The sequence below is a fragment of the Bombina bombina genome, chromosome 8, assembly GCF_027579735.1.
Source record: "Bombina bombina isolate aBomBom1 chromosome 8, aBomBom1.pri, whole genome shotgun sequence".
NCBI lineage: Eukaryota > Metazoa > Chordata > Amphibia > Anura > Bombinatoridae > Bombina > Bombina bombina.
The window spans coordinates 278,827,914-278,842,541 of record NC_069506.1 but is presented as its reverse complement, the minus strand read 5'-3'; positions in this window follow the sequence as shown (position 1 = coordinate 278,842,541).

The following is a 14,628-nucleotide window of genomic DNA, read 5'->3' as shown; positions in this document are numbered from 1 at the left end:
CCATGAAGGGTGGGGCTTACTACTTTGCACGCTTTGACAGCGCAGTTACTGTGGCGGTTCCGGGTGAAAGATTTCATGTAGGCTCCTAAGGCTGCTTGGGTTACAAGCATCTTTAGGTGCGCCGGGTTGTGAGTGCTCAGTCTGGTAGTGGGAAGGTAGGAGCCGCAGCAGAGCTGCGGCGAGGTGACAAAGTTATTTTTAAAGATCATAACAGTGTGTTATTTTCATACAGCCCACGTTCAGGAGCTGTAAACTTATGCAGCGCAGTTATTTTTTTGTTTTTTTTCCTTAAAGTTACAGTACTCATATATTTTGCATATAAACTGATTTTACACTTAAATATATTCAGTGATTTAGACAAACTTATTTTTTTTTAAAAAAATTTCAAATTGCAAAATGGATGATATTGAACAAAATACATGCCTTCTGTGTTTAAATGCCATTGTGGAACCCCTGTTACACTTTGCCCCTCATGTATTACTAGGGCATTACAGTGTAAAGAACACATTTTCTTAAATAATGAAAATGATGATTGTGCTCAGACTGATGAGGTTCAGGATAAGCCACAATTTTCTCCCCAAGCATCTCAGCCCATAACGCCCGCGCAGGTGACGCCATGTTCTTCATCGGCGTCTGCGTCATTCACTCTGCAGGATATGGCTGCAGTTATGTCATCTACCCTTACAAAAGTGTTATCTAAGTTGCCAGTACTACAGGGTAAACAGAGTAGAAAATAGACCCAGGTGGTACATGTGGCTTCTGATTCCTTGATGGCGATCTCCGATGTTCCCTCCCAGGACTCTGAAGGTGGGGAGGTAGGGAGGTTCTGTCGGAAGGGGAATTGTCTGACTCAGGTAGTGCATTACCCAAGACAGATTCGGATGTGATGTCCTTTAGATTTAAGCTTGAAAACCTTCGCCTGTTACTGCGGGAGGTTTTGATGACTCTGGACGACTGGCTCTATTGTGGTCCCTCCAGAGAAATTGTGTAAGATGGACAGATATTTGGAGGTAAATAATAACCCCAGTAAAGAGGTGACCCTTTGGAAAACATGAAAGTGTCTCTTATGCGGTGTAGGAATAGTGAAACTTGATTGGTACCTCCACTGTTAGTGACTTAACTTGAATGTCAGAGTCTCCGCTTCCCCATATTAATCCTTAACAGGACTTACCCTCTCTTTACGGCCCTTGTAAGGAATGTTCTCTTGCCTAGAGTGGAGAGCTGTTCGGGAGACCTCTCTCCTGTGCTCTCTGCGGTACGCCGTCCTGCTCGGAGTATACTCCCACAAGCTAACAGCTACTCACACGCTGTGCTGGCGTCCGTCCAAACACTCCAGGGCTCCGTGAGATGACGTCACTCAGGCGCGGCCAACTTGCGAGGGAGGGAGAATGGCATGGCCCGGCAGAACGATCCTTGAAACAAACCGGGACAGCAGCTAAGACGTGTAGTCACTCTACACCGCTATCGTTGCTTTAGCCTCCAAGACTTCACCAGCTGCAAAACACTCCAAGCAGGAATAGGCTGATACTTGAAAAAAACACATAAAGTCCGGAGCTGCAGTAAAAGGTTCTTCTCTTTATTAATCCATTAAAAGCATACATGTAGGAATACAAGACAAAGACATGCCCTTAGTGTCCAAAGCTTACGCGTTTCGGCTGGAGTGCCGTACTCATAGCTTTCTGACCACCTTCTCACTAATGGGCTATTTAAGAGGTGTAAAAACATTTGATTCGCTAGGGCTCATGCTTTGATTTTTAACTGTTTGATTGCTGACCAGTTTAGCTGACACATAGGTTAACTTCTCACTCCTATGTTTGTATTCAGCTAGACTTAATGAAAGCAATTTACATGTATCCATTATGCAAAAAATCACAATATATTTATAATAAATTGCATCAAAAACTTTTAGCAAAAACAGATGAGATAAATATGATAAATGTCACCTGAACACTTGCATACACACAAATGGACTATTATTGAAATAGTTAACACCAAAAAAAGAGGGGGTAATAGAGATCAGGCACTAGCAAAACGAGAAGTGTTCTGGATTTTTCATCTCCAGACTAGACACCCGAAGGGTCTTAATTCGTCTTACGATCTTATTAATTTTTGGAATTAGTGAGTGATCTTATAGGAGACAGTCCAGAGTTAGACACATGGTTTAACAACACTCTCTAGGTAAGAGCTTACATTTAGACAAGATTAATTTTTTAATGTCTTTTTAGTCTCTATTTGTCTAATAATAAGAAATTTTGGCGGTGGTTGTCTATGTGTCATACTTTAATGTAAATTTCAATGTCAACATATTTCAGATTATTAGCAGCAGGCAATTTGTGATTTAGCCAAGCATTTCGGTGGGCATTTAATATATGTCACTTGGGAGAATGGCAGCAATGTAAAGTGTAAAAAGCAAAAAGTTAAAAAGTTAATAAAATTAATTAATAATCAAAAGGATTAATATTTATGAAAATGTTTCTGTGTAATAGGTAAAAGGAAAGAAACAAAATTATTATAACATTACTGCTAATAGGATATACAGGGAGTGCAGAATTATTAGGCAAATGAGTATTTTGACCACATCATCCTCTTTATGCATGTTGTCTTACTCCAAGCTGTATAGGCTCGAAAGCCTACTACCAATTAAGCATATTAGGTGAAGTGCATCTCTGTAATGAGAAGGGGTGTAGTCTAATGACATCAACACCCTATATCAGGTGTGCATAATTATTAGGCAACTTCCTTTCCTTTGGCAAAATGGATCAAAAGAAGGACTTGACAGGCTCAGAAAAGTAAAAAATAGTGAGATATCTTGCAGAGGGATGCAGCACTCTTAAAATTGCAAAGCTTCTGAAGCATGATCATCGAACAATCAAGCATTTCATTCAAAATAGTCAACAGGGTCGCAAGAAGCGTGTGGAAAAACCAAGGCGCAAAATAACTGCCCATGAACTGAGAAAAGTCAAGCGTGCAGCTGCCAAGATGCCACTTGCCACCAGTTTGGCCATATTTCAGAGCTGCAACATCACTGGAGTGCCCAAAAGCACAAGGTGTGCAATACTCAGAGACATGGCCAAGGTAAGAAAGGCTGAAAGACGACCACCACTGAACAAGACACACAAGCTGAAACGTCAAGACTGGGCCAAGAAATATCTCAAGACTGATTTTTCTAAGGTTTTATGGACTGATGAAATGAGAGTGAGTCTTGATGGGCCAGATGGATGGGCCCGTGGCTGGATTGGTAAAGGGCAGAGAGCTCCAGTCCGACTCAGACGCCAGCAAGGTGGAGGTGGAGTACTGGTTTGGGCTGGTATCATCAAAGATGAGCTTGTGGGGCCTTTTCGGGTTGAGGATGGAGTCAAGCTCAACTCCCAGTCCTACTGCCAGTTTCTGGAAGACACCTTCTTCAAGCAGTGGTACAGGAAGAAGTCTGCATCCTTCAAGAAAAACATGATTTTCATGCAGGACAATGCTCCATCACACGCGTCCAAGTACTCCACAGCGTGGCTGGCAAGAAAGGGTATAAAAGAAGAAAATCTAATGACATGGCCTCCTTGTTCACCTGATCTGAACCCCATTGAGAACCTGTGGTCCATCATCAAATGTGAGATTTACAAGGAGGGAAAACAGTACACCTCTCTGAACAGTGTCTGGGAGGCTGTGGTTGCTGCTGCACGCAATGTTGATGGTGAACAGATCAAAACACTGACAGAATCCATGGATGGCAGGCTTTTGAGTGTCCTTGCAAAGAAAGGTGGCTATATTGGTCACTGATTTGTTTTTGTTTTGTTTTTGAATGTCAGAAATGTATATTTGTGAATGTTGATATGTTATATTGGTTTCACTGGTAAAAATAAATAATTGAAATGGGTATATATTTGTTTTTTGTTAAGTTGCCTAATAATTATGCACAGTAATAGTCACCTGCACACACAGATATCCCCCTAAAATAGCTAAAACTAAAAACAAACTAAAAACTACTTCCAAAAATATTCAGCTTTGATATTAATGAGTTTTTTGGGTTAATTGAGAACATGGTTGTTGTTCAATAATAAAATTAATCCTCAAAAATACAACTTGCCTAATAATTCTGCACTCCCTGTATATATATTTTATTTTTTTATTATTATTGCAACATCAAAGTATATGTGTATGCAAGTGTTCAGGTGACATTTATCATATTTATCTCATCTGTTTTTGCTAAAAGTTTTTGATGCAATTTATTATAAATATATTGTGATTTTTTGCATAATGGATACATGTAAATTGCTTTCATTAAGTCTAGCTGAATACAAACATAGGAGTGAGAAGTTAACCTATGTGTCAGCTAAACTGGTCAGCAATCAAACAGTTAAAAATCAAAGCATGAGCCCTAGCGAATCAAATGTTTTTACACCTCTTAAATAGCCCATTAGTGAGAAGGTGGTCAGAAAGCTATGAGTACGGCACTCCAGCCGAAACACGTAAGCTTTGGACACTAAGGGCATGTCTTTGTCTTCCTGCATGTATGCTTTTAATGGATTAATAAAGAGAAGAACCTTTTACTGCAGCTCCGGACTTTATGTGTTTTTTTCAGATATTTGGAGGTCCCTTCTTATTCTGAAGTTTTTCCGATTCCTAAGAGAATTTCGGAAATTATTACCAGGGAATGGGAAAGACCGGGTATACCGTTCTCTTCTTCCCCTATGTTTAAGAAAATGTACCCTTTACCTGACACCGTTAGGGATGCTTGGCAGACAATTCCTATGGTGGAGGGAGACATTTCTACATTGGCTAAGCGTACAACTATCCCTATTGAGGACAGTTGTGCTTTCAAAGACCCTATGGATAAAAAGTTGGAGGGTCTTCTAAAAAAGCCTGTTCATCAAGGGTTTCTATTGCAACTGACGGCCTGCATTGTACCAGTTACTACTGCGGCTGCCTTTTGGTTTGACGCCTTAGAAGAGTCTCTTAAGACTGAGACTCATTTCGAAGAAATAATGGATAGAATTAAGGCCCTTAAGCTGGCCAATTCCTTTGTTACGGATGCCGCTTTTCAGATCGCCAAGTTGGCGGCTAAGAATGCAGGTTTTTCCATTTTAGCACGCAGAGCCTTATGGTTGAAATCTTTGTCTGCGGATGTGTCCTCTAAATCCAAGCTTTTAGCTATTCCTTTCAAAGGAAAGACCCTATTCGGGCCTGAATTGAAAGAGATAATTTCTGACATTACGGGAGGTAAGGGTAGTCTCCTCCCTCAGGATAAGACATCTAAACAAAGGAGACAGAGTAATTTTAGTTCCTTTCGAAATTTTAAGGGAGTCCCTTCTTCCACTTCCACTAAACAGGAAGGGAACTTCACACAAACCAAGCCCTTCTGGAGACCCAATCAGGCTTGGAACAAGGGTAAACAACCCAAGAAGCCCGCTGCTGCTCCCAAGACAGCATGAAGGGGCGGCCCCCGATCCGGGACCAGATCTAGTAGGGGGCAGACTTTCTCTCTTTGTCCAGGCTTGGATAAGAGATGTTCAGGATCCCTGGACACTAGAAATTGTGTCTCAGGGGTATCAATTGGAGTTCAAGAATTCCCTCCCAAGGGGAAGGTTTTTTCTTTCACGATTGTCTGTAGACCAGATAAAAAGAGAGGCGTTCTTACGTTGTGTAAAAGACCTCTCCACTATGGGAGTAATTTGTCCAGTTCCAAAACAGGAACAGGTACAGGGATTTTACTCAAACCTTTTCGTGGTTCCCAAAAAAGAGGGAACGTTTTGACCCATTTTAGATCTCAAGAGTCTAAACAAGTTTCTCAGAGTCACGTCCTTCAAGATGGAGACGATTCGGACAATTCTTTCATTGATCCAGGAGGGTCAATATATGACTACCGTGGACTTAAAGGATGCATATATTCATATTCCTATCCCAAAAGATCATCACCAGTTCCTAAGGTTTGCCTTTCTGGACAAACATTTTCAGTTCTTGGCTCTTCCCTTCGGGCTGGCCACGGCACCCAGGAGCTTCACGAAGGTTCTAGGGTCTCTGCTGGTGGTTCTCAGACCGCGAGGCATTGCGGTGGTGCCTTATCTGGACTATATTCTGATCCAGGCGTTGTCTTATCAATGAACAAAGTCTCATACTGACATGGTTCTGTCCTTTTTAAGGACTCTCGGGTGGAAGGTGAATCTAGAAAAGAGTTCACTGATTCCACAGACAAAGGTTCCGTTCCTGGGAACTCTAATAGACTCTCTGTCCATGAAAATATTCTTGACGGAAGTCAGAAAGTTAAAGATTCTGAATACATGTCGAGCCCTTCAGTCCAATCCTCGGCCATCAGTGGCTCAATGCATGGAGGTAATTGGATTGATGGTGGCGGTAATGGACATCATCCCGTTTGCTCGTTTTCATCTCAGACCTCTACAACTGAGCATGCTCAGACAGTGGAATGGAGATTATGCAGATTTGTCTCCTCAGATAGATCTGGATCAGGAGACAAGAGACTCTCTTCTTTGGTGGTTGTCGCTGGATCATCTGTCCCAAGGGACGTGCTTCCGCAGACCTTCATGGGTGATAGTGACAACAGACGCCAGTCTACTAGGATGGGGTGCAGTCTGGAATTCCCTGAAGGCTCAGGGTGTGTGGACTCGGTCGGAGTCTCTACTTCCCATCAATATTCTGGAGTTGAGAGCAATATTCAATGCGCTTCAGGCTTGGCCCCAGTTGGCCTCGGCCAAATTAATCCGATTTCAATCGGACAACATTATGACTGTAGCTTACATCAATCATCAGTGAGGAACAAGGAGTTCCTTAGTGATGACAGAAGTATCCAAGATAATTCGGTGGGCAGAGACTCACTCTTGTTATCTGTCGGCAATCTACATCCCAGGAGTGGAAAACTGGGAGGCAGATTTTTTGAGCAGACAGATGTTTCATCCGGGGGAATGGGAACTTCATCTGGAGGTCTTTGCAACCCTGATTATCAGGTGGAGCAGACCGGAATTGGATCTGATGGCGTCTCGTCAGAATGCCAAGCTCCCGAGGTATGGATCCAGGTCCAGGGATCCTCAAGCCGAACTGATATATGCCTTGGCAGTGCCTTGGTCGTTCAACCTAGCTTATGTGTTTCCGCCGTTTGCTCTCCTTCCCCGGTGATTGCACGGATCAAACAGGAGAGGGCTTCGGTGATTCTAATCGCCCCTGCGTTGCCTCGAAGGACTTGGTACGCCGATCTGGTGGATATGTCCTCTCTGCCGCCGTGGAAGCTTCCATTGAGGCAGGACCTTCTCATTCAGGGACCCTTCCATCATCCAAATCTAATTTCTCTGCAGCTGACTGCTTGGAGATTGAACGCTTGATTTTATCTAAGCGAGGGTTCTCTGATGCGGTTATCGATACTTTAATTCAGGCTCGCAAGCCTGTTACCAGAAAAATTTACCATAAGATATGGCGTAAATATCTTTATTGGTGCGAATCCAAGGGCTACTCATGGAGTAGGGTTAGGATTCCTAGGATTTTATCTTTTCTCTAAGAAGGATTGGAGAAAGGATTGTCAGCAAGTTCCTTAAAGGGACAGATTTCTGCTTTGTCTATTTTGCTACACAAGCATCTGGCAGATGTTCCAGATGTTCAATCTTTTTGTCAGGCCTTGGCTAGAATCCGGCCTGTGTTTAGACCTATTGCTCCTCCTTGGAGTTTGAATTTAGTTCTTAATGTTCTTCAAGGGGTTCCGTTTGAACCCATGCATTCCATAGATATTAAGTTATTATCTTGGAAGGTTTTATTTTTGGTTGCTATTTCTTCTGCTCGCAGAGTTTCTGAGCTTTTGGCATTACAATATGATTCTCCTTATCTTATTTTCCATTCGGATAAGGTGGTGTTACGTACCAAACCAGGTTTTCTTCCTAAGGTTGTTTCTAACAAGAATATTAATCAGGAAATTGTTGTTCCTTCCTTGTGTCCCAATCTCTCCTCTAAGAAGGAGCGTCTGTTACATAATTTGGATGTAGTCCGTGCCTTGAAGTTCAATTTGCAGGTGACTAAGGATTTTTGTCAAACATCATCTCTATTTGTTGTTTTTGCTGGGAAACGTAGGGGTCAGAAAGCTAGGGCTACCTCCCTTTCTCTTTGGCTGAGGAGTATCATCCGTGTTGCTTACGAGACTTCTGGACAGCAGCCTCCAGTACGAATTATGGCTCATTCTACTAGAGCTGTGGCTTCCTCATGGGCATTTAAAAACTATGCTTCTGTTGAACAAATTTGCAAGGCTGCAACTTGGTCGTCTCTTCACACTTTTTCCAAATTTTCCAAATTTGATACTTTTGCCTCGTCCAAGGCTGCTTTTGGGAGAAAGGTTCTTCAAGCAGTGGTGCCTTCCATTTAGGTTCCTGTCTTGTCCCTCCTTTCATCCGTGTCATATTGCTTTGATATTGTACCCCACAAGTAAGGATGAAATCCGTGGACTCGTCATATCTTGTAAAAGAAAAGGAAATTTATGCTTACCTAATAAATTTTTACGATATTACGAGTCCACGGCCCTCCCTGTTATTTTTTAAAGACAGGTTTTTATGTTTGTTGAACTTCAGTCACCTCTGCTCCTTGGCTTTCCCTTTCTCTTCCTAACTTCAGTCGAATGACTGGAGTGGGAGGAAGGGGAGGAGCTATATATGCAGCTCTGCTGTGGAGCTCTTTGCCTCCTCCTGCTGACCAGGAGGCGATATCCCACAAGTAAGGATGAAATTCGTGGACTCGTCATATCATAAAAGAAATAAATTTATCAGGTAAGCATAAATGTCCTTTTTTGACGCCAAAAACGTTCAGAAACGACATACTCGCGTCATAGATGACGCAACCTTGTGAAAGGACCCGGCGTCAACTAAGACGCTGGAAATGACGAATTGCGTCAACAAACGTAACGTCGCACCAAAAAAAATCTTGCGCCAAGAATGCCGCAATAAACTTTAGCATTTTGTGCCCTCGTGAGCCTAATTCTGCCCGCGAATTTAAAAAAAGACAGTCAATTGAAAAAAAGACTACACCCCAGGTAAGAAATACATTTCTAAAAAATGCATTTCCCAGATATGAAACTGACAGTCTGCAAAAGGAAATATACTGAAACCTGAATCATGGCAAATATAAGTACAATACATATATTTAGAACTTTATATAAATACATAAAGTGCCAAACCATAGCTGAGAGTGTCTTAAGTAATGAAAACAAACTTACCTGAAGACACCCATCCACATATAGCAGATAGCCAAACCAGTACTGAAACAGTTATCAGTAGAGGTAATGGAATATGAGAGTATATCGTCGATCTGAAAAGGGAGGTAGGAGATGAATCTATACGACCGATAACAGAGAACCTATGAAATAGATCCCCACAAGGAAAACCATTGCATTCAATAGGTGATACTCCCTTCGCATCCCTCTGACATTCACTGTACTCTGAGAGGAAACGGGCTTAAAAAAAGCTGAGAAGTGCATATCAATGTAGAAATCTTAGCACAAACTTACTTCACCACCTCCATAGGAGGCAAAGTTTGTAAAACTGAATTGTGGGTGTGGTGAGAGGTGTATTTATAGGCATGTTGAGGTTTGGGAAACTTTGCCCCTCCTGGTAGGATTGTATATCCCATACGTCACTAGCTCATGGACTCTTGCCAATTACATGAAAGAAAAGTACATACAATCTAATACGGACAGGGAGAACTTTTTGAAGGAAAATTGGGCAAGTGAAGATCTAAAAGCGAGGGTAACATACCAAGAGCACCAAGGAATTTTAGCTAAGTATCTCACGAGGATAGTGAAAATCCGTAAGAAAAATAATGCAATAGCACTAATTAAGAAGGATGACATATTATACACAAAAGCATCAGATATTAGAGAAACATTTTTTAAATATTATCAAAAATTATATTCCAGTGATAGCATAAATGAGTATGAGAAAGAGCAGTTTTAGAAGGGGCTGACAGTACCGCGAATAACTCAAGAAACACTTCAATTGATCAATGTCCAAATCACAGTAGCAGAAATTAAAAAAGTAATAAAAAAGACCAAATCCAATAAAGCTCCAGGACTGGATGGTTTACCGGCAGAGTTTTATAAAATAATATCTGATTTAGTTGAAGAAATCTTAGTGAAGCTTTATAATAATTTTTATATTAAAAATATCATGACGTCACCTTACTTTTCTGATTCTATAATTACACTTATTCATAAAAAAAGGTAAAAACCCAGAACAAATGTCTGCATACCGTCCAATCTCATTGTTAAACAAAGATTATAAAATATTGATGTCCATATTAGCTGATAGGATTAAGAGAGTAATTGGCGGGCTGATCCATTCAGATCAGTCTGGATTCATACCTGGTAGAAATTCAGTCTGTAATATGCGCAGAGCCTTAATGATTGATTACTTTTCTCAGCTTGACCAGAAACGTGGGAGTAGGCCTTGTAATAATAAAAAAATAGATATGGCTATATTGACATTAGATGCAGAAAAAGCATTCAACTCAATTACGTGGGATCATCTAATCACTACACTTGAAAAATTTGGTTTCACAGTCAATCTGGTCAATTTGCTTAAATTAATATACAATAAACCTAGATCACAATTACTAGTGAACGGTGAACTGTCCAACTTTATAACTCTACAAATGGGAACACGACAGGGATGCCCATTATCCCCACTACTGTTTGACATTGCATTGGAGCCCTTAGCAATACGTATAAGAAAAGATCTGAACCCTATTATGTTAGGTAGGCAGAAGGTATTGATCTCCTTATATGCGGATGATATTTTACTATTTCTACAGGATACACAATCTAGTATTCCGGCCCTCCTTAAGATTATAGACAACTATAGTCAATTCTCAGGGTATAAAATAAATTCCAGTAAATCAGAGTTGTTATGGATAATTAAAACAAGGGAGAGCTTGAAATATTGTTTTATGGAAGCTCAACACATAAATTACTTAAGGATTAAAATAGGAAAAAATCCTAAAGACTGGTATTAGCTTAATTATAAAGATTTTTTTGATAATATCCAAAATATATTGAATAAATGGAATTTATATTTTTTATCTTTATCTGCTCGTGTGATAGTGATAAAAACTATTCTTTTCCCAAAGTTATTTTTATTACAAAACCTTCCGCTACTCATTTTAAGAAAAGATATAGAAAGATATAATAGAGCCTGTTCGAAATTCATTTAGGGGAAAACAAAGGTACGTATATCATTGGAAAAATTATCCCAGTTGAAACAGTATGGTTGTTTAGCCTTCCCTAATATTAAAAACTATAATTATGCAGCTCTGGTGAAATTTGGAGTTGACTGGCTAGTAGAAGCGGATCACGTTACCTATTATGAACTTGAATCAGAGTTTGTAGCCCCCTTTAACCTAAAAGCTATACTCCATTGTCCGTATAAGATTTTACCAAGCAATATCAGTAAAATGCTGACATTTACCAATATAATACAAGCATGGCAAAAGTATTGTAAGATATTAGGATTACAATATCAAATTTCCAATTATCTACCTATGACCGGCTACGTTGATTTTTCACCAGGTCTGCAAAATAAAACTTACCGTGAATGGTATGAGAAAAGGCTAAGAGAATTTAAGCAGTTTAGAACTGGAGAAAATGCAACATTTTTTTCATTTGAACAGCTAGCAGGCAAATTTGACTTACCCACAAATAATTGTTATGCATACCTACAAGCACAACATTATGTTCAGGCACAACTATATACATTTGGATTTAAATGGGGGCAAAAACTGATAGATTCTGGGCTAAAACTTTATAAGGCAGGGTTTCATTCAATTGCATTTTGGTACCAAACCTTGATGGAAAGGACAGCATGAACGTAACTTTGCACCAAAAAAATCTTGCCGCAATAAACTTTGGCATTTTGCGTACTTGTGAGCCTAATTCTGCCCGCGGATTTAAAAGACAGTCAATTGAAAAAGAGACTATACCCCAGGTAAGAAATATTTTTTTTCCTAAAAAAAGCATTTCCCAGATATGAAACTGACAGTCTGCAAAAGGAAATATACTGAAAACCTGAATCATGGCAAATATAAGTACAATACATATATTTAGAACTTTATATACAGTAAATACATAACGTGCCAAACCATAGCTGAGAGTGTAATAGTAATGAAAACATATTTGATCACAAATACCATAATATCACAAAAACGAAAAAATGTGAAATAAATGTGATAAAATTGTGGACAAAAAGTGATCATAAAATATACATATGTGTGAAACCTAAATATTTATAAAAGTTCATATAAGGATATGTGTGTTCTTCCAAAATCTTCACGCTTCTATTTTTCTTTTGATCCTCATATGAAAAGAAAGAAGAAATGCCACATAGCGTAACTCTGTAACCTTTTTTCAATGCAGAATGTGTATGTACAAATGGTTACTCACATGGGATGGAGCTATAGCCAAGCTCAGGTTAGTGCGCACACCCAATGTTATACTGTTGGGTAAACAGTTGCTTGAACAGGATTTTGAATAAAAAGATTTATTTAAAATACAAATATAAAAAGTGCCACAAGAGCTGCAAAGACCACCAAATACAATAGGATTGGCAATACAATCAAGTATTTGCTCAAGTTGAGCTTATACACAATACCAGAGACCGTGGTAAGGAGTGCAGAAACTTAACCACACAACCTTGAAAAAGCTCTTTTGCGAAACGTACATCGGATACATTGTTCTTTGGCGTCCTTCCAAGAATCTGCACACCAGTAAGGAGAGCAACATATACTGGACTCTTAAGGGGGTAGGTTGTGTGGTTAAGTTTCTGCACTCCTTACCACGGTCTCTGGTATTGTGTATAAGCTCAACTTGAGCAAATACTTGATTGTATTGCCAATCCTATTGTATTTGGTGGTCTTTGCAGCTCTTGTGGCGCTTTTTATATTTGTATTTTAAATAAATCTTTTTATTCAAAATCCTGTTCAAGCAACTGTTTACCCAACAGTATAACATTGGGTGTGCGCACTAACCTGAGCTTGGCTATAGCTCCATCCCACGTGAGTAACCATTTGTACATACACATTCTGCATTGAAAAAAGGTTACAGAGTTACGCTATGTGGCATTTCTTCTTTCTTTTCATATGAGGATCAAAAGAAAAATAGAAGCGTGAAGATTTTGGAAGAACACACATATCCTTATATGAACTTTTATAAATATTTAGGTTTCACACATATGTATATTTTATGATCACTTTTTGTCCACAATTTTATCACATTTATTTCACATTTTTTCGTTTTTGTGATATTATGGTATTTGTGATCAAATATGTTTTCATTACTATTACACTCTCAGCTATGGTTTGGCACGTTATGTATTTACTGTATATAAAGTTCTAAATATATGTATTATACTTATATTTGCCATGATTCAGGTTTTCAGTATATTTCCTTTTGCAGACTGTCAGTTTCATATCTGGGAAATGCTTTTTTTAGGAAAAAAAATATTTCTTACCTGGGGTATAGTCTCTTTTTCAATTGACTGTCTTTTAAATCCGCGGGCAGAATTAGGCTCACAAGTGCGCAAAATGCCAAAGTTTATTGCGGCAAGATTTTTTTGGTGCAAAGTTACGTTCATGCTGTCCTTTCCATCAAGGTTTGGTACCAAAATGCAATTGAATGAAACCCTGCCTTATAAAGTTTTAGCCCAGAATCTATCAGTTTTTGCCCCCATTTAAATCCAAATGTATATAGTTGTGCCTGAACATAATGTTGTGCTTGTAGGTATGCATAACAATTATTTCTGGGTAAGTCAAATTTGCCTGCTAGCTGTTCAAATGAAAAAAATGTTGCATTTTCTCCAGTTCTAAACTGCTTAAATTCTCTTAGCCTTTTCTCATACCATTCACGGTAAGTTTTATTTTGCAGACCTGGTGAAAAATCAACGTAGCCGGTCATAGGTAGATAATTGGAAATTTGATATTGTAATCCTAATATCTTACAATACTTTTGCCATGCTTGTATTATATTGGTAAATGTCAGCATTTTACTGATATTGCTTGGTAAAATCTTATACGGACAATGGAGTATAGCTTTTAGGTTAAAGGGGGCTACAAACTCTGATTCAAGTTCATAATAGGTAACGTGATCCGCTTCTACTAGCCAGTCAACTCCAAATTTCACCAGAGCTGCATAATTATAGTTTTTAATATTAGGGAAGGCTAAACAACCATACTGTTTCAACTGGGATAATTTTTCCAATGATATACGTACCTTTGTTTTCCCCTAAATGAATTTCGAACAGGCTCTATTATATCTTTCTATATCTTTTCTTAAAATGAGTAGCGGAAGGTTTTGTAATAAAAATAACTTTGGGAAAAGAATAGTTTTTATCACTATCACACGAGCAGATAAAGATAAAAAATATAAATTCCATTTATTCAATATATTTTGGATATTATCAAAAAAATCTTTATAATTAAGCTAATACCATGGTAAGGAGTGCAGAAACTTAACCACACAACCTTGAAAAAGCTCTTTTGCGAAACGTACGTCGGATATATTGTTCTTTGGCGTCCTTCCAAGAATCTGCACACCAGTAAGGAGAGCAACATATACTGGACTCTTAAGGGGTAGGTTGTGTGGTTAAGTTTCTGCACTCCTTACCACGG